At 42.5% G+C, this 23,856-nt stretch overlaps 1 protein-coding gene across 10 annotated transcripts in view; it reads right to left on the bottom strand.

The window, feature by feature from the left end:
- LOC105470250 (zinc finger protein 148) overlaps nucleotides 1-16,642 on the bottom strand; it is a 141,623-nt gene extending 124,981 nt beyond the window's left edge. For 3 of the 10 annotated variants that reach the window (XM_011722049.3, XM_071092336.1, XM_071092335.1), the window contains exon 1: nucleotides 16,389-16,642. The gene's annotated coding sequence lies outside the window, so the exon portion shown is untranslated. Of the gene's footprint in view, nucleotides 1-7,663; nucleotides 7,778-14,338; nucleotides 14,442-15,514; nucleotides 16,079-16,388 lie in introns of those variants that run through there. The other 7 variants (XM_071092329.1, XM_071092330.1, XM_011722046.3 and 4 more) reach the window with 7 other exon arrangements.
- Nucleotides 16,643-23,856: the final 7,214 nt, after the last annotated feature.

The raw sequence follows: 23,856 nt of genomic DNA, 5'->3' as shown, positions 1-23,856 counted from the left end.
TCCATGCCACCCCAGATGTTCAAAGGTCAAACCCCTGTATTGTGAAGACATTTATCTATGTTGAATTAATATAGTTATCATTTAAAACACACTTCTCTCCATGTCTACTATAATCCTTCCCATCACCTTCTTTAAGATACTCATCATTTGCCTAACCCACACAATCCACCCAAATATTCAGAATATGCTCTCCCTCAACAAGGTCCAGTATGAGGCATGTCCTAAAAACAACTCTAGACTGAATGAGGCAGGGCTGCTACATGATGGTACAGCCAAGTTTCATGAGTTGAGCAAAGTGAGAACCCTGGGCCCTCTTCAGGCCTTCAACACTCTGAGTCTCCAGAGATCTTTCATTATTATATTTGGTGGCTAAATAGATGTAGAAGTTAAGGCAGGAAGAAAGTGATGAAAGCCCAGGGCTAAATCCTGGAACTAATCCTGAAGCAAAGCTACACTAGGATGGAACACCAATACTACATATTTTGTGCCTTGGCATATTTTTCTTACTGCCATTTCATGTTTCTACATTAAACATGCGCGCTCTCTCTCTGAACCATGAACATCAAAAACTCTGATAGGGGCCATGCACAGTGGCTTATGTCTATAATCCCAGCACTTCAGGATTATTAAAGTTATTATAGACAAAAAAGAAAGTAGAGTCCACTTTAGTTCCCTTAGGACATCTCATTCTTACCATGTGCCCCATTCTTCCACATTTTACCCGAATCTCTATACCTATGCAAGTTTTTGCCAACAGAAAACATGATGTGGATTTGAAGCACACAAATAGAGATCTCAAGGTCTCTATCATTGACAATATTTTTTTAAAAGCTGGCATGACATACTGCCACCTTTTTATCATGGGTGGCATAGACTGTTCTTATTTGCACAGAGAAAGAATAGGTTCCTGACATCAGTTATTTCCTGCTCACTTCAGGGAGCGCCCACCTGCCTGCCCTGCCATGGGCCAAGAGCACACGGACCCAGGCGGGCGGCAGCCCACCCGCCACCACGCAGCTCCACGCCGCTGCTCCACCAGCTGCTGAATGCACCGCCAGCACAGTCCCGCTCGTGCAGCTGGCACAATTGGACCTGGGCTGCAAAAGCCCAGGGAATATGAGGGTTCCCTACTTCCCAGTTTAATAAAAATATTACACTTAATGATGCTTGTCAATATCCTCACCCCTACAAACCATGGCCTGTTTAAACCCCTTTCCATATGTTCTCTCCATATTTTCTCTGCTGCAAGCTACTCCCTCCTCTCTTATGCCTACAACTTCAACCTTCTCATTCATTTCCAGTCCATCTATTTACTAGATCCTATCAGCTTGTCCATGTTCTACTGTCACCCAACAATAGAACATCTTTTGTCTTTTACCTTCATCTTTTCTCTTTTTTTAGAAAGGGTCTCACTCTGTTGCCCAGACTGAGTGCAGTGTTTCAATCATGGCTCATTGAAGCCTTGACTTTCAGGGCTCAAGTGATTCTCCCACCTCAGCCTCCTGAGTAACTGCAACTACAGGTGTGCACCACCATACCCAGCTAATTTTTTATTTTTATGTAGAGACAGGGTTTCCCTATGTTGCCCAGGCTGGTCTCGAACTCCTGAGTTCAAGTGATCTTCCTGCTCCTGCCTCCCAAATCGCTGGGATTACAGGTGTGAGCCATCACATTCGGCTTACTTTATCTTTAATACACCTCCACCTCATCTTTTGTTTCCAATGTCTCATTTCTAACCCACAAATATCTTTCAGCTAAATTCATATAAGTATATTACAAATGAATGGTTATGATTTTGCAAGTATTATTTATTTTATAAACAAATTGTTGGGAGGCCAAGGAGGGAAGATCACTTGAGACCAGAAGTTTAAGACCAGCCTGGGCAACACAGGAAGACCACATCTCTTTAAAAAAAATAAATAAATAAAAATTTAAAAATTAAGAAAAAAAAAATATATATATATATATATAAAAGAAAAGTCGGATATGGTGGTACACATACGTAATCCCAACTACTCAGGAGGCTGAGGCAGGAGAATTGCTTCAGCCCAGGAGGCAAGGCTGCAGTGAGCCATGACTGGACCACTGCACTCTAGCCTGGGTAACAGAGAAGACCCTGTCTCAAAAAGAAAAAAAAAAAAAAATAAGAGAACTGGTAAATGTAACAAATCTAGCTATTTTTCTCAATTCTCATGGCTCAACGATTCCAATCACTATCAACTCTTGCCCAATTATTGTGACCATCTGTCTCATCTTACCTGGCTTTTTCTGGACAATCTGCTTCTCTCATGACTAGCTATATCATTCTCCTACTCCTTCAGCTTGATAAAAAATGACTTGCTGCTTCTTGCTCCCCAGGGCCACTCCCTGTTATCCTATCACTAAAAAATCGCTTGGGAATCACATTACTCACTAAAACCATTCCTTCTGAAACATCTACCAACTTCCAGAATATCCTCCTATTTTACCCAATGACTTCAATTCTACTTGGTCCCAAATTCAGACATTATTCTCAACGATTTCAACAAAGATGCTGAAGAACTTTCTACACCCTGACCTTCAAAAACTCCTAAAACCTTCATCTGCACTTCAGCTAGCCACAAAGAAACTGAAAACAGAGTCATCAATTGAAAAGTGCTAGGCCAGGTGTGGTGGCCTGTAATCCCAACACTTTGGGAGGCCAAAGCAGGTGGATCACTTGAGGTCAGGAGTTCAACACCAGCCTGGGCAACATGGTGAAACCCTGTCTCCATTAAAAATACAGAAAATTAGCCGGACATGGTGGCTCATGCCTGTAATCCCAGCTACTAGGGAGGCTGAGGCAGGAGAATCACTTGAACCCGGGAGGCAGATGCTGCAGTGAGCTGATGCCGCTGTATTGCAGCCTGGGTGACAGAGTGAGACCCTGTCTGAAAGAAAAAAAAATTTACAATCCACTAGGATTATAACTTCAGAGACCACTCCCCTTTTCTTTATCCACAACCACTTTATATTCTAGTTGTAGACCTGCTCTTTACCTCCACTTGGCTGTATTGTCTCCCTATATAACTTAAACCTGTCCAACAGTCATTTTAACACTGTCCTCTCCAGAATATCATGACCTTCCATTATTCTCACTATGCATCTCCCCAGTGATAGACAATCCTCACCATCTGTTTCCTCCACACCCACGCACTGGGTGTTAAGCACCACCAGAAAGCTATGAAATCTTCCACAACACATTTATTCTAAATACAACTCTCCATCTCATTGACTAATCCAAATCATTTTCATATTTAAATCCCTAATCCCATCAAATACTCAAACCCTTCTATAAAACTCCCTCAAATCACACCTTCTCCACCTGTAATCAAATCCTCTTCACAGTTTCTAAAATGTTATATCTCCACCCATCTGTTACTTCTTGCCTCCAGTTTTAGAATAAGAGTTGTTGTTCTTCCTTCTCAAACTAAACTTCTTTATTCAATTCCTGTATTTATTGCTTCCATATTCTTCCAACCCACTCAGTAAATCCCCATGCACTCTGGTCTCTGAACTGCTCTTTTTGAGACGGGCTCTCACTCTGTCACCCAGGCTGGAGTGCAGTGGTGTGATACCAGCTCACTGCAACCTCCACCTCCCAGGCTCAAGTGATCCTCCCACCTCAGCCCCCCAAGTAGCTGGGACTACAAGCGCAAGCCACCACACCCAGCAAAGTTTATTATGTTTTGTAGAGACGAGGTTTCATCATGTTGCCCAGGATGGTCTCAAACTCCTGAGCTCAAGCAATATGCCCACCTCAGCCTCCCAAAGTGCTGAAATAACAGGTATGAGCCACTATGCTCAGCCAGTCCTTACCCTCTTTTTGGCAATGACACTTGAGCTATCCACCTTGCTTTATGTCACTGTAGCGCATGATTCTACTCTGATGTCTCTGGTTGTTTCTTCTATCTGAAATCACTGCTGCTCTTCCTAGTCCAAATTGTGGATATCTTCCCAAGTTCTGACCTGGAGCCCCCTATAATTCTTAGCTACTAAGGGTCTCATCCCTCACCACTGTTTCTACATTTTCATTCTTCATATGGCTATCTTCCCCCAGCTACCCAAAATAATCTTTAAACCATCACCCTCTCCTACAATCCAATTTACTCCCGAGGAATTAGAATACATAATAATTTCTTTTTAACTAGAATTGGAATATATAATGATTTCTTTTTAACTAGATTCTTCAACTATTACTTCAATTAACACTTCAATTATCAGTCCAAATAATTTCATAACCGTCAGTGCCCTAACTCAATCCAGAATTAGTAGCTGCAATTATCAACTCTATGTATGTATTCCCAACTCTATATTGGACTTCTTTTCTTAGCTCCAATCCAGTACTGATGCCTCATACACAGGTCAATGTGTCTTAAAACCCCAAAACAGTTCTGCTAAGTGATCTAATAATTTCTACTAATGGCACCATCAATCTCAGTCACCCAGATTAAAAGCCCTAGAGCTTTTCTTCAGTTTTCTTTTTTCTCTGCTGTTTCCCAAAAGCCTATCTGCCATCAAACCTTCCCATTCTTTCTTTGAGGTATTTCTTATATCTATCCCTCTCCTTTTATTCCCACTATGACGGCCCAACTTACATCCTCAATACTTCACTTTGGGTTTTTTTTTGTTTTTGTTTTTGTTTTTGTTTTGAGACAGGGTCTCCTTCTGTCACCCAGGCTGGAGTGTAGATTTCGGCTTACTGAAACCTCTGCCTCCTGGGTTCAAGGGATTCTCCTGCCTCAGCCTCCCATGCAGCTGGAACTACAGGTATGTAACACCACGCCCGGCTAATTTTTTTTTATCTTTGTAGAGATAAGGTTTCGCCATGTTGCCCAGGTTGGTCTCAAACTCCTGAGCTCAAGCAATCTGCCCTCCTCAGCCTCCCAAAATGCTGAGATTACAGGCGTGAGCCACTGTGTCCAGCCTACTTCACACTTTTTCCTAACTTTGTCTCCCAGCCACCAGGTTCTCTTCATTACAAAAAAAGAAAGGTCACTAGATTAGTATTCTTAAATATTCTCTTACTTACCCATTCAAAAATCAACAACAGTTCTCCACTGCATACTGACTTAAGTTAAAACTCCTCAGACTTCAGCCGGGAATGGTGGCTCATGCCTGTAATCCCAGCATTCTGTGAGACCGAGGTGGGCAGATCACTTGAGGTGAGGAGTTTGAGACCAGCTTGGTCAATACGGCAAAACCCTGTCTCTACTAAAAATGCAAACATTAGCTGGGCGTGGGGTCACGTGCCTGTAATCCTGGCTACTCAGGAGGCTGAGGCAGCAGAATTGCTTGAACCCAGAAGGCGGAGGTTGCAGTGAGCAGACATCGCACCACTCCAGCCTGGGTGACAGAGTGAGACTCTGCCTCCAAAAAAAAAAGAAAAATCCTCAGACTTCAAAAAACTTGAAACCATCCAATAATCATGGAATAGATAAATCTACTGTGGTATATTCATGATGGAATATCACACAGCAATGAAAAAGAATAAACAACTGCCTAACATAACACGGATAAAACTCACAGACATGCTCCTTGAGAAAAAGAAACTAGACACAGAAATTGGGTTCCACTTATACAAAATTCAAAAACACACAACACTACTCTGGTATGACAAAAGTCAGAATAATAGTTATTTTTGGTTGGATGAGATATCAGCTTGGAAATGGCACATGAGGCATCCTTCTGGAAGTTGGAAATGTCCTGTATATTGAACTGGGTGGTGGCTACATAAATTTATACCTAAGTACCCTTAAGATTGGAGCACTTTACTGTATGTATCTCAATAAATTTTCAAAATCCAAGTTAGCCTGAATTTTGAGATAGTCTGCCTACTTTCCAGTTTTATTTCCCTCCATTCCTCAACATGAACCCTAAATTATAGCAAATCTAGACCACCAACCCCTAAACATACCCTGAACTCTGCTCACTGTCACTCATATCACTCCTTCTTCTAGGAAGGCCAACCCTCACCATTTTGCCTATTATCTTATTTATCCCTCAAGGTCTAAGCTATACCACTAATTTCTCCACAAAGCCAACCCTGAACAAACCTGCCATAGTACTTGTGTCATAGACGGATGTGTATATTTTGTCCCTGGATAAATTCCTGAAGCACACAGACTGTGTCATATATAAACATGTATCCTTCACACTCCCTACCATAGAACCTTGCACACAGTAAATATAAAAATATTCCCTGAATGAATTAATTCTGGCAGTCCATCAAAGTATCCTTCAGTCTTACCCTCCTTCTCATATCCACCCATCACTGCTTCTACTCACAATTCATCCCATAGTTCACATATTTAGTTTCTGTCATTCAACAAATAATTGAGCACCTACTACATGAAAGAAACTGAAACTATACTCTAATGTACTCCACTAAACTACCCAAAAATATAACCCAATTTCAGCTGCTGCCATTTGAATATCTCTACAACTCTAAATTTCCAGTCAGCCAGGCATGGTGGCTCACACCTGTAATTCCAACACTTCGGAAAGCCAAGGGAGGGGATCACTGGAGCCCAAGAATTTGAGATCAGCCCAGGCAACATGGTGAGACCACATCTCTACAAAAAATATTAAAAATTAGCCAGGCGTGGTGGCACATGCCTGTGGTCCCAGGTACTCAGAAGGCTGAGGCAAGAGGATCACTTGAGCCCATGAGGTAGAGGCTGCAGTGAGCTGCCGTGTTCACATAACTGCACTCCAGCCTGGGCAACAGATCAAGAGCCTGATGTTCGTTCATTCATTAATAATAAATAAATAAATAGTGCATTTCTAGTCATCTTCCCCTCTTCCCTACCTCCAATTGCATTCCACTCCCATATTCTAATCTTACTGCTATCAAACTAATTCAAGCCCTTCTTAATTTCTCCAGTAGCCACCTAACTGGGCTTTTTTTTCCTAACTGGTCTTTTCACATACAATGTTACTCTACCACCACATTACCCACAATCTATCCAGTAAGGTATAGCTACAGCCAGGTGAAGCTATCTAATATACAGTCCTTGGCTCAATTCTCTACTCAGAAAAGTTCAACAGTTATACACTAATGATGTATGCTAACATACTTTAATCCTATGTTAACATACTTTAATTCTCACATCCTCACCATAACCCTTGCCAGGAAAGTATGATTATCAATTTGATGAGAAAATGGAAACTCAGAAAGGAAATAATTCTCCATAATCATACAGTGGGTAAACAGAAGAGCCAAGACTAAACCCCAGCTTCTGTTTGCTTACCAAGCACAACACTACATCATATCAAATACAAACTACTTAGCTTAGCTTTCAAGGCCATCCATTTTCAACCCACCCCCAACTGACTCTCCTACCTTGTATTATACCTTATTCATGAACTCTATAGATTGTGATCAATTATTTTGTCAGTCATGAAATCAGTTTAATGAGGAACAATCAGCTTTTTTTTTCTTCCCCCTTGGCCAGCTTTTTTTCTTTTTAGTCAAACAAAATAGACAACATCCAACTGCATCTACCATTGTAAGGACAGTTACTGTATTATGAAACTTTTTGTTTTACCCACACAAAAACATTCACACATGCATATATTAGATGGAAATGTGACATGTATTTCTTACTACAGGTCATAGTTTAAAAATTTAAACCTAACTTACCATTCCCCACATCTCCTGGGCTTCTCACCTCCACAGCTTTGCTTATGCTAATCTCTCAGGCAGGAATGCTCTCTTTCAGTAATCTTTGCAAATCAAAATCCTATCAATCCAAAACTTAAAAAAAAAAAAAAAAAAGAATCTTATCAATCCCTTCAAAGACTAGCTAAAATTCCACTTTTATGCCATTAAAATGATGTCTCAGGTTTTCTCCTAATCAAATGCATTTTCTGTCTTTTAAATTCAGTAATATTTGGTATATTTGTGACTCATAGATATACTTGTGATTACAGTACAGGTATTTGTGCACAAGCCCAGCTGCCCTACCAGAATATAAATCCCAAAGGATTTATTCCTGACAGCAAAGCATTATATGCTTTTGCATATAACAAATGTGCATTATCTATTAAAGAAAACTCATTCCATTATTTTCTGAAACCCCCAGTTACAAATCAACATAATTTAATAGATTCTACTATATTCCAACCTTCTGTTGACTCTTATCCTTCAAATAGCCTTACTATCTTCCTCCTCAGAACAGCCTTCTCAAATAATCCTCTTTACCTTCCATCTTCTCATGCTTTCCTCCAAACATAGCTTGTCATATTTCAGTAATCTTTTCCTTCCTTCAGAATCACCCTTTCTATCAGATACCACTTTTCCTTCCCCATCTGCTCATCTTCTACCTTATTCCTAGTTCTCTAACATCCATACACATTGATCTATATTCTTTAAACAGATTTTTCTTTTCTTCACCATCTCTTTAACCAGACTTCTTGAATTATCTCAATTCACTGCTAGTGCGTATAGTCTGGCAGCCCCATTAAGTCCTTTGTAGAAAAAGGCAGGTTATGAATAAATGAAAAAGAAACATAAAACATATAGACAATTCAGATCTAAATTATTTCAAATATCTCATTCATTTATTCATTCATTCATTCAACAAGCTTGTGTCTACTGGACACATGCCCTCAGTTCTGTCTATTCTATTCCGTAATTCAGAAAGCAGCTTTCAGAAAAGCATGCAGGAAAATGCCAGGATAACAGGGCCAAGTTGACTCATGCTCTTCTCTCATGAAGGCCAAGTAATTTGTGGTGTACAGGCTCATAAAAGAACAACTAAAAGTTACACTATACAAAGATGGAAAACAGACCCCACAGTTGTTTCAGGGGGCTCAACATCTACCAAACAAATGTGAATCTGAAAGGAACAAACCAGTAGGAGTAGCTAAAACGAAACAGGCAGAAAGCATTCAGACAAAAATAGATCCAGACTCTAGGTTCACTTTAGGGCTGCAAGAGAAATTTGGAGTCATTTAGTTCCTCTCTGAGATCCCTAAGGAATCTTTTCAAATATCAAGCTAAAGTATGGTTCACTTAAATCACTTCACCAAACCTTAGCCAATGTTCATTTCTCCCTTCCCTGAACTCCTACAGCACTTACTGTCTGTAAAACTCATTTGTGAACTTAAACTATCTTGCTCAAGGTAATAAAATTATTAACAAATATCCTCAGAATTTATTTCATCTGAGAAAAATGAATTTTTTAAAAAGAATTTATTTACATATTCAAATCAGTATGGTCCTCTTTAAAATAAGTTACTTTGGAAGGCTACCACTTACTCATTTATTCACTACATCCATCCAACCAGCTGATGCACTCAACCAACATTTATGTAGTGCCTAACTAACTACATGTGAAGCTATCACCCCTGTTCAAAATATTCCCAACTTCCTCCTTGGGAGTGTTTTCAAAATCAGCTAATAAGTCAACCAAGAAAATTATTCCCATTTCTGTGATTAACTGAATTTAAGGCAAAACTATTCTTTATTCACTCTATTTGAAATTGACTAACCTTCAGCATTTCTAAAAATCAAAATTTCAAAGTAAAAAGTTCCGTCATCAATGAGACCATTCAGAATAAGATTATACCATGTATTATTTAAAAGTGTGCCCCTTGGCCTGGGGCGGCAACTCATGCCTGAAATCGCAGCACTTTGAGAGGCCAAGGTGGGTGGATCACTTGAGGCCAGGAGTTGGACACCAGTCTGGTCAACATGGTGAAATCCCATCTCTACTAAAAAATACAAAAAATTGCCAGGAGTGGTAGTGCATGCCTGTAGTCCCAGCTACTCGGAGACTGAGGCAGGAGAATCGCTTGAACCTGGAAGGCAGAGCTTGCAGTGAGCCAAGATGGCGCCACTGCACTCCAGCCTGGGTGACAGAAAGGCTCCGTCTCAAAAAACAAACAAACAACAAAAGTGTGCCTCTTGGGCTGGGTGCAGTGCCTCACACCTGTAATCCCAGTGCTTTGGGAGGCTAAGGCGGGTGGATCACCTAAGGCCAGGAGTTCAAGACCAGCCTGGCCAACATGGTGAAACCGTGTCTCTACTAAAAATACAAAAATTAGCCAGGAGTGGTGGTGTGTGCCTCTAGTCCCAACTAGTTGGTAGGCTGAGGCACGAGAACCAGTTGAACTCAGGAGGTGGAGGCTGCAGTGAGCCAAGATCGCGCCACTGGACTCCAGCCTGAGTAATAGTGAGATCCTGCCTCAAAAAAAAAAAAAAAAAAAAAAAAAAAAAAAAAAAAGCCATAGAAGCCTGGAAACATTTTAGTGTCATTTTAACAGATTTCCAGATTTCCCACACTAAAACTCTCCAGAAGACAAAGAATATTGCAATCTCAGGAAAAAAAAAAAAAAAAAAAGGTGTGCCTCTCAGAGGGATTATGACCTCCTAGCGGACAGCGACCATGTTTCTCTTACCTTTATAGACCCCTTCCCCCAACAGCACACAATAGGTACTCAATAAATAGGGAAATTGTATAGAATTGTACTCAGAAGTTAATTCAGGAAAGGCGTTCTAAAAACATTCTGAACACTGCTACTGAAAATGACCACCAAAATATAAAAATTCTTATCCAGAGATATAATTTTGATATTTGTTTTTAAAAATCAACTTTCTGAAATCTTGTACCATTACTGAATTATTTCACAACTGTCTTTCTCTCTCAAAAGAATGTAAATACTACTTTGGGAGGCCAAGGTAGGATGATCACCTGAGGTCAGGAGTTCAAGACCAGCCTGGCCAACATGGTGAAATCCCACCTCTACCAAAAATACAAAAATTAGCCAGGCATGGTGGCACGCTCCTGTAATCTCGGCTACTTGGGAGGCTGAGGCAGGAGAATTGTTTGAACCCAGGAGGCAGAGGCTGCAGTGAGCTGAGATCACACCACTGCTCCCCAGGCTGGGCGACAGAGCAAGACCCCATCTCAAAAACAAAAAAATTGTGAATACTATAACTTCCTTGAGAGAAGAAGCTTATGTTATTTTTACTCTCCTAAAAAAGAATTAAATCAGACAGTCCTAAAACAGTCATTTATGTCTGAGGTATAAAAAAGTCTAAATTATACCAGCACCCTGCTACAGACCAGATTTTACTCCAGATTAAACTAGCCTCAAATTTAGAAGAGACCCCCCGGTCCCACCTCTTCGAAGTTGTTACAGAACTGTTGCAATTCCATTCTAATCCATTCCATCTTCTTCCCTTAAATCTAAAGGTCCTCTCCAGTCAGATATCCCTTTTGTCCTGTACGCTGTCAAACACACACACACACAATTTTGTCTACAATACCCGCGCAGTACTCAGCAATTTCATACAATCCCACTATTATCGCTAACAGTGAACACTACTTTCTATCAGTCATTCAACAGGTATTTATTAAGCACTTAAGAATCAACCTGCTGTGAGTTTCCCTAGAGACTATAGGAAGTCTCTGCTCTAGAACAGGTTACAATGTACCATTTGCAAAACAAAGAGAATAACTGTCACAAATACAAAATTTAGCAATACATAAACTACTTGTGAATACTGTTGCCACTGAAAGTAAGGAAAACTCTCAAGAGGTGCCATTACTTAGACTCCCAAAAAGAAGTGGAGCAATATTTATTCTCCGAATATCCACCACAGTGATTTGCACCTCATACACAAATTTCAAAAACACGAATAATTTATGACTCTATCCTAACATATGAGATCGAGCCCAGTATAGTTTTTTCCTACCACATTCCCAACATATTAGTGACTTAAACATGCTAATTTCCTTAAAATTGACAAAAATTTTAGTCTCATCACCATAAGGTAAACCTCCTTCACATTAACTATATCCAAATCCCCTTAAAATTCTTTACCTTTTCTTCAGCCTCCTCAAAATGTATCACCATCTCCATCAAACCCTGTTCCTCTTCCTCATCCTCCTCTTACCACATTTCCCCATCTCTCCCTACCACATCCCCCAAAAAATACATGTCCATGCCAATCCATCCCCCGCTAAAAATAAAAACGTAAGAATTGTGGCCGGGCACTGTGGCTCACGCCTGTAATCCTAGCACTTTGGGAGGCTGAGGCAAGCAGATCGCTTGAGCCCAAGAATCAACCTGCTGTGAGTTTCCCTAGAGACTAGAGGAAGTCTCTGCTCTAGAGCTCAAGACCAGTCTGGGCAACACGACGAAACCCCGTCTCTATAAAAAATACAAAAAAATTAGCCGAGAGTGGAGGCACACACCTGTATTCCCAGCTACTTGTGGGGCTGAGGTAAGAGGATTGCTTGAGCCCAGGTGGAGGCTGCAGTGAGCTGAGATCACGCCACTGCACTTCAACCTGGGTGACAAAGTGAGACCCTGTCTCAAAAAAAAAAAAAAAGGGGGGGGGGGCAGGGCGAAGTGGTTCATGCCTGTAATCCCAACATTTTGGGAGGCCAAGGCAGGCAGATTATGAGGTCAGGAGATCAAGACCATCTAAGGTGAAACCCTGTCTCTACTAAAAAGACAAAAAATTAGCCAGGTGTGGTGATGGGCACCTGTAGTCCCAGCTATTCAGGAGGCTGAGGCAGGAGAATTGCTTGAACCCAGGAGGCGGAGGTTGCAGTGAGCCGAGATTGCACCACTGCACTCCAGCCTGAGTGACAGCAAGACTCTCTCTCAAAAAAAAAAAAAAAAATGCCATAGAAGCCTAGAAATAACATTCAAGGGTCATTTTAATGCATTTCCAGATTTCCCACACTAAAACTCTCCAGAAGACTGTCAAAGATTACTGCAATCTGCTAATTCCAAGATGAACAACTATCATTGTCAAGCAACTCCTCTTCATCTCTAACAAGCAAATCTTATGCTGCAAAGATGGTTCCTACAACATGGTCTTTCTCATAGGTCCATCCAAACTTCCCTTTATCATCTCATGAAGCATTTTTAGTATAATTGTCAATGTTCCTTCTACTTCAGGAGAGCCATATCTAGGCTAAATCCCTATAATATAATGGGGAAGTCAAGAGATACAGCCTAAGATTGTTGGACTCTAAAATCAAGGTTTAAGCATATTATTTAAAAATATAAACACATCGAATAAAGTAACTAAAATAACCATCAAAGGTCAGAAAGGAGGAGAAAGGGGATAATGTCAATGACACATTTGTAGACATCTTCTGATTCCCTGATAATGTCATTTTGATAAATCAAGAAATATTATATGCCTATTACTTGGAGACATGGAAAAAAGCATGGTAAGAAATACAAATTAATGCTTAGAAGTAGTGGCCTCAGTAAAGTGGAACTGCAATAGACAGGTGAGACAGGGGCTGTTTTTCATTATAAGTTCCCTCAGAACAATTTGATAATAAAAGGGTAGAGGCTGGGCACGGTGGCTCACGCCTGTAATCCCAGCACTTTGGGAGGCCGAGGCGAGTGGATCACCTGAGGTCAGGAGTTTGAGACCAGCCTCACCAACATGGAGAAACTCCATCTCTATTAAAAATACAAAATTAGCCAGGGGTGGTGACAGGCACCTTTAGTCCCAGCTACTTGGGAGGTTGAGGCAGAAGAATTGCTTGAACCCGGGAGGTGGAGGTTGCAGTGAGCCAAGATCACGCCACTGTACTCCAGTCTAGGCAACAAGAGTGAAACTCCGTCTCAAAAAATATAAATAATTTTTTAAAAAATTTTAAAGGGTAAAAGACAATAATGACATATTTAAGGGCATTCTGCTTACAAAAATTAAAAGAACAGATAATATACAGTGCTGGTGAGAGAAAAGGGAAGGAAGACTAGCCCTCTCATGCCATGATGACAATACAATTGAGTACAGCATACTATGTTTAAAAAAAAACAACAAAAGCCCTAGAAAGACATGGTGGGTCACACCTGTAATCCCAGCACTTTGAGAGGCCAAGGTGGGAGGAACACTTGAGGCCAAGAGTTTGACATCAGCCTGGCCAACATGGCGAAACCCCATCTCTACTAAAAATACAAAAATTAGCTGGACATGGTGGTGCATGCCTGTAATCCCAGCTACTCGGGAGGCTGAGGCAGGGGAATCGCTTTAATCCAAGAAGCAGAAGTTGCAGTGAGCTGAGATCACGCCACTGCACCCCAGCCTGGGTGACAGAGCGAGACTCAGGGGTTGGGTGGGAGGGGGAGGGTAGGGGGGCAAGTCCTTTAAAAGAATGAGTAGCCAAGCCACTGTGTCACACCTGTAACCATAGCACCTTGGGAGACCTAGACAAAAGGACTGCTTGAGGCCAGGAGTTGGAGCCTAGCCCGGGCAACATAGGGGGACCTCATCTCTACAAAAGAACTAAACAATTATCGGGGCATGGTGATGCATGCCTATAGTTCTACCTACTCAAGAGGCTGAGGTAGGAAGATCCCTTGAGCCCAGGAGGTCAAGGCTGCAGTGAGGTATGATCCAAGCCACCGCACTCCAGCTTAGGAGACAAAGTGAAACCCTGTCTCAAAAAAAAAAAAAAGAAAAAAAAAAGAATGAGTAAATCTGGCCGGGCGCGGTGGCTCACGCCTGTAATCCCAGCATTTTGGGAGGCCGAGGCGGGCGGATCACCTGAGGTCAGGAGTTTGAGACCCTCACCATGTTGGCCAGGCTGGTCTCAAACTCCTGACCTCAGGTGATCCACTCGCCTCGGCCTCCCAAAGTGCTGGGATTACAGGCGTGAGCCACTGCGCCCGGCCGTATATATAGTTTTTTCTTAATAAAAGGTGAATAATACTCAGGTAGTTTTTAAGAGTATGGTTCTAGCCCAGAGTTCCCGCTTGGAAATCTGGGCTAGTGTGAGCTCAGCAAATCCAGAGACAGCTTGGTTCATTTCCTGATATAGAGATGCTAATCCTCCCTCCAACCTGGCTCTAGAGTCATCCAGTCTCCTAGGTTCCCCTAGACCTTATGATAACTAGTCCTGACCTCCTTGCAACCTAAAACCAAAACAGATATTCTAGATCCTCCATTCTGCAGGCCCACACTTTGCTGGCTGATATGTTTTCTTCAATACCACTATGCCTCAATGAGAGTATTCTCTTCACTGGAGAACTCCCTCACAGTTCACATCAGGAACTGTGAATGGCAGAAGATCTCCCACCAGCCACAGATTTATGGAACCAATCCAGCCAACTAAACTAATTTGAGCTACAAATGAAGTATCCAAAGAAGAGCCACCAAGCATGTGTATGTATTCCCCCCACCATTAATTATAATCTTGTGTACTGCAATCCAGGCTGAATAGCACCAATTTTCCTGGACCAGATAAACTGGGCAGTGAAGAAAACCACCAAGTCAATTAATTTTAATTGCCAGGATAGTATTTACCCAACCTCCGTTAAGTGTTAATACTTCAAATTTTCTAAAATCGAAGCTCCATGGCCTAAGGAATCCCCACAGGCCCGGCCCTTTCTCAAGGTCTGCTTCAGAGGTTCTCATATTCATTGGTGCACGTCTAAAATGTCACAGACCAAACTACAGACTAAAATCTAATTCTCAGTGACCCCAACCACAGCCCAGACCCACACTTACCAGATGTCATCTACTGAAGAGCCCACACAGGTTCGGAACTAGGCCATCCCGGCCCATCTGGAATAACTCTTCAGTCCTTAGGCCAATATTTATTAATTATACTACATCTGTCTATTCTATTATGCATTCCCTGCATCTTCTCTACTATTTAGCACTCCCTCTTGCTTCAAACGCGATCCTTTCTATTCACAGGAACTCCTATCTCCTTCTTTCCTTCCCTGAGAAACGCTTCAGTTATTTCCATAATGAAATACCTAACGTATCTGCACAATGAACACCCCCCAGAATCCTCAAGACTCCTCCACAGCCACCTCCCCGCATTCCTCCACCTCTCCGGCATCTTTCCTCCGGCCCCTCTCCCTGTTCGCACTCCCACTACGTTTCCTGCAAGCATTCCCTTTTCTCCAACCCCTGCCCTTCCCTTCTCCCAAAGAGCACACGCCGGCAGCAACAGTGACTGAGGCCTGCGGTGCATAAAGCACTGCACCAGGCACGGTGGACAGAGCCCTGGTGTCTCCCCAGCCTTTTCACACCCACACCCAGCACCCTCTGTCCTCCCCGTGCAAACATCCCACCTCCTCCCCTACCTCTGACACCCGCCTCCAGCCTCGGAGGCCGCCTTCTCGCCTCCGCCACCCCCGTCATTATCCCTCCTCAACCCCCCAACCCACCCTCCGCGCCCTGCTTCCTCACGTCCCCCGGCCAGCCCCAGCGTTTCCCTCGGCCTCGGCCGGCCCCCTGGCCACCCCCAGCCTCGCCACGGCTCGCTCCCCCCGGGGTCAGGCCGTTACCGCCGCGCGCTCCCCCCGCGCGCCGCCCCCTCCCCCTCCCCCGCCCTCCCCCGGGCCCGGGCCTGCCAGGCCGAGCGCTTTACCGCGGGCGGGCGCCGAGTCGCGCGGTCACCGACTGCAGGCGGCGGCAGCTCCAACCTTTCTAGGGGCCTTGAGAGGAGGGGAAGGGGGGAGGGGGGAGAACTTTTGCTGTGGCAGCTTCGGCAACAGCTCCCACCCCTGCGCCTTTCTCCTCTTCCTCCCCCTCCTCCTCCTCCTCCTCTTCCTCCTTCTCTTCCTCCTCCCAGAGCAGTAGAGACGCAGACATGCCGCAGCTAGAGCGCCGCCGCGGTCGCCGCCACTGCCGGCCCGGTGCATTGTGGGAAGCCCCGCACACGGGAAGCGCTCCGCGGCGCCCGCCCTCGTCTGGCGCAGAGACCTGGCTGGGAAGACACAGCGTGGCTTCGATTCCGGCGCCTGCGTGTCACCAGCCCAGGGTGGCCGTGGAAGCTGGACCCGAGCTGCAGGCCCACCAGGCTGGGCCCGGGAAGAAAGCGGTTTGAAAAAGATCGGAACTGAGGAACTGTCTTAGAGCGGGGGACTCCCTGCTCCTTCAGCCTTAACCAATGCCCAGCGTTCAGAGAAGTGGAGGACTCGGGGATTCGGGAGCTTTTCAGGCCTGGGGAAATGGAAGGGTCGGGGACCTAGATGAAAGGTTATTTGCCAGAAATATCTTGGCTTTTTCACTTATTCTCTCTTAACTAGTCCTCCGCCGCCACCTCCAGTGGTTGGCCTCTACCACCTTCAAATGCCACCTTTTCCGGCAGACGTAGCCCTGCGTCCTTGAAACTGGCAAACCCTATTAGTGTCCGCAAGCTAAGATGCAGGGTGTGGGCATAGAGACGGATCAAGAGATCCGGCCCTGGACCCTCTTGGGCAGAACTTTGCCCTTCTCATTTCACCTGAAGCCCAAACTTCGTATGGCAAAGACTTGGTAATGATCTCTATAGAGCTAGGATTACACAGTTGTCTCATCCTTTGGGGGCCCTTGAGCCAAATTGTGACCTCCTTAATGGTGCCTTCATCAACTAACATTAGGCGCCCTGAGGTGCTTGTGCATACTGCCATCGTTTACAATTACTCATCTTTGTGTACCCACCTTAGCACAAGGTCAGCCATATAACATAAAAGATGCTCAGTGAATGTTGAGTAATTGTGAGCATCTGGAACTTGCAGTTGGGATAAAACGCCTTCATTGCGGTTTCTTCATAATAATCTGAAGATTCCATTTAGCACTTCTCTGCGGTACTTAAACGTAACCTTTGAGGGGAGAGGGAAAAGAAAAGGCATGAAAATATCTATAGAGCCATTTCTGGTGTCCTCCTTCCCTTTTCCACACCCACTTTCCCACCCCTTGCCAACTAAATGTTCATTTGAATAGTGCTTTTTGGCAAAACTCCAAACTCCTGCATTATGCACTTGTGATGACACTGAATTAGATTAGTGTCTGCAAGGTTAATGTTCCCTCAGGCATTAACCTTAGTAAATTGTGATGCCTGTTTAGAAATAGCTAAGGCCCAGAGGTTCAGCTTAATTTAGACACAGGTAACTAAGAGAAAGAGTAAACCACAGCTCTACAATCTCTCTGTGCTTTTCCCATTAAAAAATACAAATTTTAATAAGATGACTGCGCATATTCTGAATGTTAATTGCAACAAAACAGTGATACAAGTTAGAGCCAAGGGACAGTTATCTGGAGGACAGCCTTCTGGCAACTTCTAGCACCTGCAATGGCATCAAATTCAGATGTCATAATAAAAAACACCTCTGGCAGCAAGGAACCCGACTCAGTATTAGGCAGTGGGAAAACTAATAACTGGTTTGCTCTTAGGAATAGATCTAGGTCTCTGCTCAGCAGCCTAACGAAGAAGCAATAGAGAAACAGCTGTCTAAAATGGGCAGAATAAAGAGCACTACAGGGATAGTAACAGCAGAAGCAATGGTGAGAAGCAAGTTTAGGTCCTTTATAAGTTAAACTGGAGAAACTTCTCAGCTTCAGGTTGGCTCTCCATGCTCCTCTTGCTCATTTCCCTAAACACCACCCATGGGTACTCAGCCTACTTACTTTTCCTTTTTTTTTTTAACTTTTTATTTTGAAATAATTATAGCCTCACAAGAAGTTGCAAAAACAGTCCAGAGTCCCGTGCTTCCCCCAATGGTGACATCTTATAAAGCTCTAGTAAAACATCAAAACCAGTGTCAACCTAAATAACAGAGAGGCTTTCTAAAAGAAAATGTTTATTTGGGAATAGAGCATTGCAATGAAAATATGCATCTCATAGTTAACTGCATAGACAAAGGTCTTTAAAGGAAAAAATGGAAAGGATTACATAATTGTTTTGAAATAATTATCCTTGACTATAAAGATCAATAACAAGGGTGACGCCAGTCCGAGGTTGGACAGGCATTTGCTGGGCAGATGTCCTTGCAGAAGTATTTTTTGTGTAAGGTTGTGATGGCCTTTGTGCAAGGTTGTGGTTTTTGCAGTCTTTTTTGATAGTTTTTGTTATCAGGCATACAAATGTAAGAACCCTGTCTTTCGTAGCCTTCCCTAGCTCTATTTGTCAGGGTTTCTTAACATTAGTGACTCCATTTTGATTGTGACAACTTTCACACCAGGAAACCGACAACGGTACATTACTGTTTACTAGACTACAGAATGTATTATTTGCCATTTTCTTAACCTGTGTTCTGTTTAGTGTGTGTGTGTGTGTGTGTGTGTGTATGTACTTCAGTGCAACTTTGCCTCATTTACACATCCTTGTAACCACTCCTATAATCAAGACATAGAACTGTTCCATCACCACAAAATAACTCCCTCATACTACCTTTTTGTATTCACAAATCCCCCTCCCTACTGCAACTGCTCTCCCAACTCCATGCCTGTCCTCTAGTAACCACTAATCTATTCTCCATCTCTGTATTTTCATCATTTCAAAAATGTTATGTAAGTGGAATCATATAGCATGTAAACTTTTGAGATTGATGTTTTAACCTAAACATAAGGGTCCACAGCTCAAGCAAATCTAAAGGGCACAGCTACTTGCAGCTCATGGTTTCCAAGTGGGAATGTGATATTTAGGAAATCAAGAGAAGTCAGGAATCTGAGTTTTGGGGTGAAATCTCCCAAATATTAAATGTTGACAACTCATTGCATTTTTTTTTTAAGAACACAAAAGTATGTCAGACAAAACAGGCCTGTGGGCCAGTTTAAGCCCATAGCCCACAATATATCTTCCCTGATGTTACCTAACCCACAGAGGCTGGAACCACTGTTCTGACGAGTGAGATTCTCAGGGGCTCTATGGCCTCTTTCCTCTTTTCTGGCTCTGGAATTAGGTCTGAGGCTTGGTCTTTGCACTCCTTCCAGGAGAAGAATGTGCTTCCATCTGTTTCCTGCAAAGACTTCACCGGGTCTTCATACCCTCCTCTAGTAACATCTTTGCTTCCTTTTTTCTAATATTCTCAGACTCAGGACTAGATGGAAGTTCTGTCTTCTGTATCCTTGTGGCTCCCTACAGCACTAGCCATTTGTCAAAGCTGGTTTTACCTTAAGGATAAACTTGTCCTTTTCTTTGCAAAGCTCTAAATTCATAGCTTTGCTACAGTTTAGGCCTGCCTCTACTGCATCATTCCTACTGTACCCAGAAAAACATGGCTTTTCCTATTCCTAAAGGAGTTCTTTTCCCGGGACGTTTCCCCCTGAGTTCCTGCTTCAGATATGCTTCAGGCCTGGGGAAATGGAAGGTTTGGGGACCTAGGTGAAAGGTTATTTGCCAGAAATTTCTTAGCTTTTTTGTTTATTCTCTCTTACCTAGCCCTCCGCTGGAGCGCAAAGGGCATCCCAGATCACTGATATATTGTAAAATTAATGAATAGCCTACTGTCTCCTACTTAGGATATAGAGTGTAGGTAGTTTCTTGAGTTTGAGACAATAAACCCTGCACCTCTTAGAAGCATGTAAAGAAGGTACTAGGTTGCACTAAAGTTCATCAGCTGTGAGATAACTATGGTTTAGAGGAGCACAAGGGAAGACACCACTGAGATGCCAAGATACACAAGAATGAGTGAAAATGAGGTCTTGGGCCAGGATGATATTAGTGGGTAAGGAAAAAATAAAATAATATAAGGATGGTATCTACTAGTGCCTAGAGGTTAGTCTGTTGATTAAGTCCACAGATTCTGCAGCTGAAGTCAAGTGAAGTCAGGGTTTGAATCCTGACTACCACTTACTGGCTTTGCAATCTTAGTTACTTAACCTCTCTGTGCTATCAAGTGCCCCATCTAGCAAATGGAACTAAGAATAATACCTTCTTTTTAGGGATATTGTGGCTATTAAATATTAATAACATGGAGTAGCTTAGTGTTTATTTATTTTAGAGACAGGGTCTCTGTTGCCCAGCCTAGAAGGCAGTGGTACAATCATGGTTCACTGCGGCCTCAAACTCCCAGGCTCAAGCGATCCTCCCACCTCAGCCTCCTGAGTACCTGGGACTGCAAGTGTGCACCACCATGCCTGGCTGGTTTTTGTATTTTTTGCAGCAATAGAATCTGGCAGTATTGTCCTAGGCTGATGTTGAACCCCTGGCCTCAAAGTGAGCCTCCCACCGCGGCCTCCCTAAATACTGGGATTACAGGCAGGAACCACCACACCTGGCAATGTAAAGCAGAACAATAACTGACACATAGTTAAATGTTCTATGTGGTGTTGATATTGTAGTTGCTATTATTACTATTTAAAATAACCTAAAGGTAATATGAAGCAAATTTCCTAAACATAAAATTCAATAGAGAAAAGACATTAGTTTCTACAAGTGGATTGGGGTGAGGAAAAGAATAGAAACTATACAAAGACAAAAAAAAAAAGTGATGAGAGAAATGATTTAGATGGGAAAATAACTCAGAATGTTTACCATGGGGAATAAAAAGGGTATACAATAGGTAGATGACACTAGGGAAAAAATTAACCTGCAAAAAAAAAAAAAAATGCCATTATTCAGATATTTTATTTCTGAGCATAATCTTTGCCTGAACAATTTTATAAGGCTGATGGGCTGATGACATTGGTCTATTGTAAGGATGCTTGCTACTTTCTATCCAGCCAACACCTGTGAATCAAGTGCCTACCTCTTCTTTCCCAAAGTTTAACCAGAATGAAGACAAGTTAACTATTCATGTATTAAAGCTGTGGGTTTTCATAAGAGAGAAATAATGACAATTTGTATCATCCCAAAGTGTTACAGAGATCTCACAATTTGCTTATTGCCAAGATGGTGCAATATAATGCAGAAATGATTTTTTTCTTTCTTGTTTTTACTGTCTTAATATGATTGGAATTAAACAGCATGTGAGAGTTCTGGACTCATCAAAGTATGTCAAAACTACCCTGTTATATGTAGCAATTCAACACAGAGAAAGAGTTCATTTTCCCTCCATTACTATCTTTTAACTTGCCAATATTTGGCTTAAATATTTATTTAAAACCCACATGCCAAGTGCTACAAATGGCACCACAAAAGGGGTAAAACAGATACAGGGTTGCACTGAAGCCCATCAGCTGTGCAATAACTATGGTTTGGAGGACACAGGAAGATATGGGGAAAAGGTCAAAACAGGCAGAGACACAATAATTAAGCATTGGGGTTAACGCTGTTTTACCTTTTCTTTCCTACTTGATTTTTCACGAAGGCAACCATTTTACGCTTCCTGAAGAAAAGTATGTGGCTATGTAAGAACCCAGTGTTAGGGTTCAAAGAAGATTAAGACATGTTCTAAGTTCATGAGAAGCTGTAAACTAATGGAGGAAGCCGGGCACAGTGGCTCATGCCTGTAATCACAGCACCTTGGGAGGTGGGAGGATCGCTTGAGCCCAGAAGCCGGAGGCCGGCCTGGGCAACATAGTGAGACTCCATCTCTACAAAAAATCAAAAAATTAGCTGGGCATGGTGGCACCTGTAGTCCCAGCTATTTGGGAGGCTGAGGTGGGAGGATCACTTGGGCCTGGAAGGTTGAGGCTGCAGTGAGCTATGATCACACCATTGCACTCCAGCCTGGGCATACAGAGTGAGACACTGTCTTAAGAAAAATTTTTAAAATGAAATAAAATAAATAATGGAGGAGGCAGATAAAAGGTGAGACAATTTCAGCATTATGTGCTGTGATCACATAGAAGGATATCAGGGGTGCTTTGGGTTCCCACACTGATGTAGCCTACAGATTGGTGTATCTTTCTGATACCAAAATAATACTTTTCCACCAGGTTTATACATCTAAAAATCTACACATGAAATTCTTTACAAAGATCAAACATTATGCAGGACTTTCACATTGAAAGAAGCATTTATCTCCTGATCATTAAAAAAGTGTAAGCTTTGAGGCAAGTCCTTTCCAACACACACACATCTTGTAATGATTGCAGAATAATCTCCACCCTCCATGAACAAAATATAAGCAAGTAAGGTTGAAGAGCAATGCAAGTTGAAAATCAGGTGAAAATGATATGCAGCAGTGGTAGTGAATGATATGACAGTGATAAAATAGATAACTTTCTGGTGGGAGGAGACCATTTTACCTTTTCTTTCACTAGTTGATATTTCCTAAAGGTAACCATTTTGCACTTTCTCAAAGAAAATTAGGCAGCTACTTAAGCTTCATTTTTCCCTTATAATAAAAAGGGGGTGGTTGTAGGGTGGGGCATACGAGACAGCGCATAAAATAGCTGATTTGGGGTTTCGTTTTGTTTGTAAGAAAATAAGTTGCACTGTCACTGTTAGTCATTAACCATCTAGCCTCAGGGCACACATAATCTAAGTCTGCCTGTGCCCACCCCTAAACTTCCTGTACAGAGGACACCCAAATAACTGATATCCCAAGGGAGAGCCCCAAGTAGGCAAAGACTGTTCATATTTGGGGCATTTTGTTTAAAAAGCCAGGGAAGTGTGCAGTATATTGAGAAAGTTTCCATCTTTTTTTAAAATTTTTTTTAATTAATTTATTTTTTTAAGACAGAGTTTCTCTCTTGTTGCCCAGGCTGGAATGCAATGGCGCTATCCCGGCTCACTGCAACCTTCACCTCCCAGGTTCAAGCAATTCTCCTGCCTCAACCTCCCGAGTAGCTGGGATTACAGGCATGTGCCACCATGCCTGGCTGATTTTGTATTTTTTGATAGAGATGGGGTTTCTCCATGGTGGTCAGGCTGGTCTCGAACTCCTGACCTCAGGTGATCCTCCCTCCTCGGCCTCCTAAAGTGCTGGGATTACAGGTGTGAGCCACCACACCCAGCCTCTTAATGTTTTGCTGTTAACAAGATTAACGTTAATTAATCCTGGAAGCTCCATTTATCCAAAATACTACATTCCCCAAAATGCCAGATAGGAGAGCTATTATAGAAAAGAAAAATAAAGTATTTGAATACAAATTAATTGCCATAAAACCTTTATTATATATACCTATGGCATAGACTGTTGTAAGAAACAGTGTTACCATCAGTCTTTAAAAATCACATAAGTTGT

This window comes from Macaca nemestrina, chromosome 2 (assembly GCF_043159975.1).
Source record: "Macaca nemestrina isolate mMacNem1 chromosome 2, mMacNem.hap1, whole genome shotgun sequence".
NCBI classification, from domain to species: domain Eukaryota; kingdom Metazoa; phylum Chordata; class Mammalia; order Primates; family Cercopithecidae; genus Macaca; species Macaca nemestrina.
Note: the sequence above shows the minus strand (reverse complement) of the source record. Positions and strands in the feature narration are given on the sequence as shown.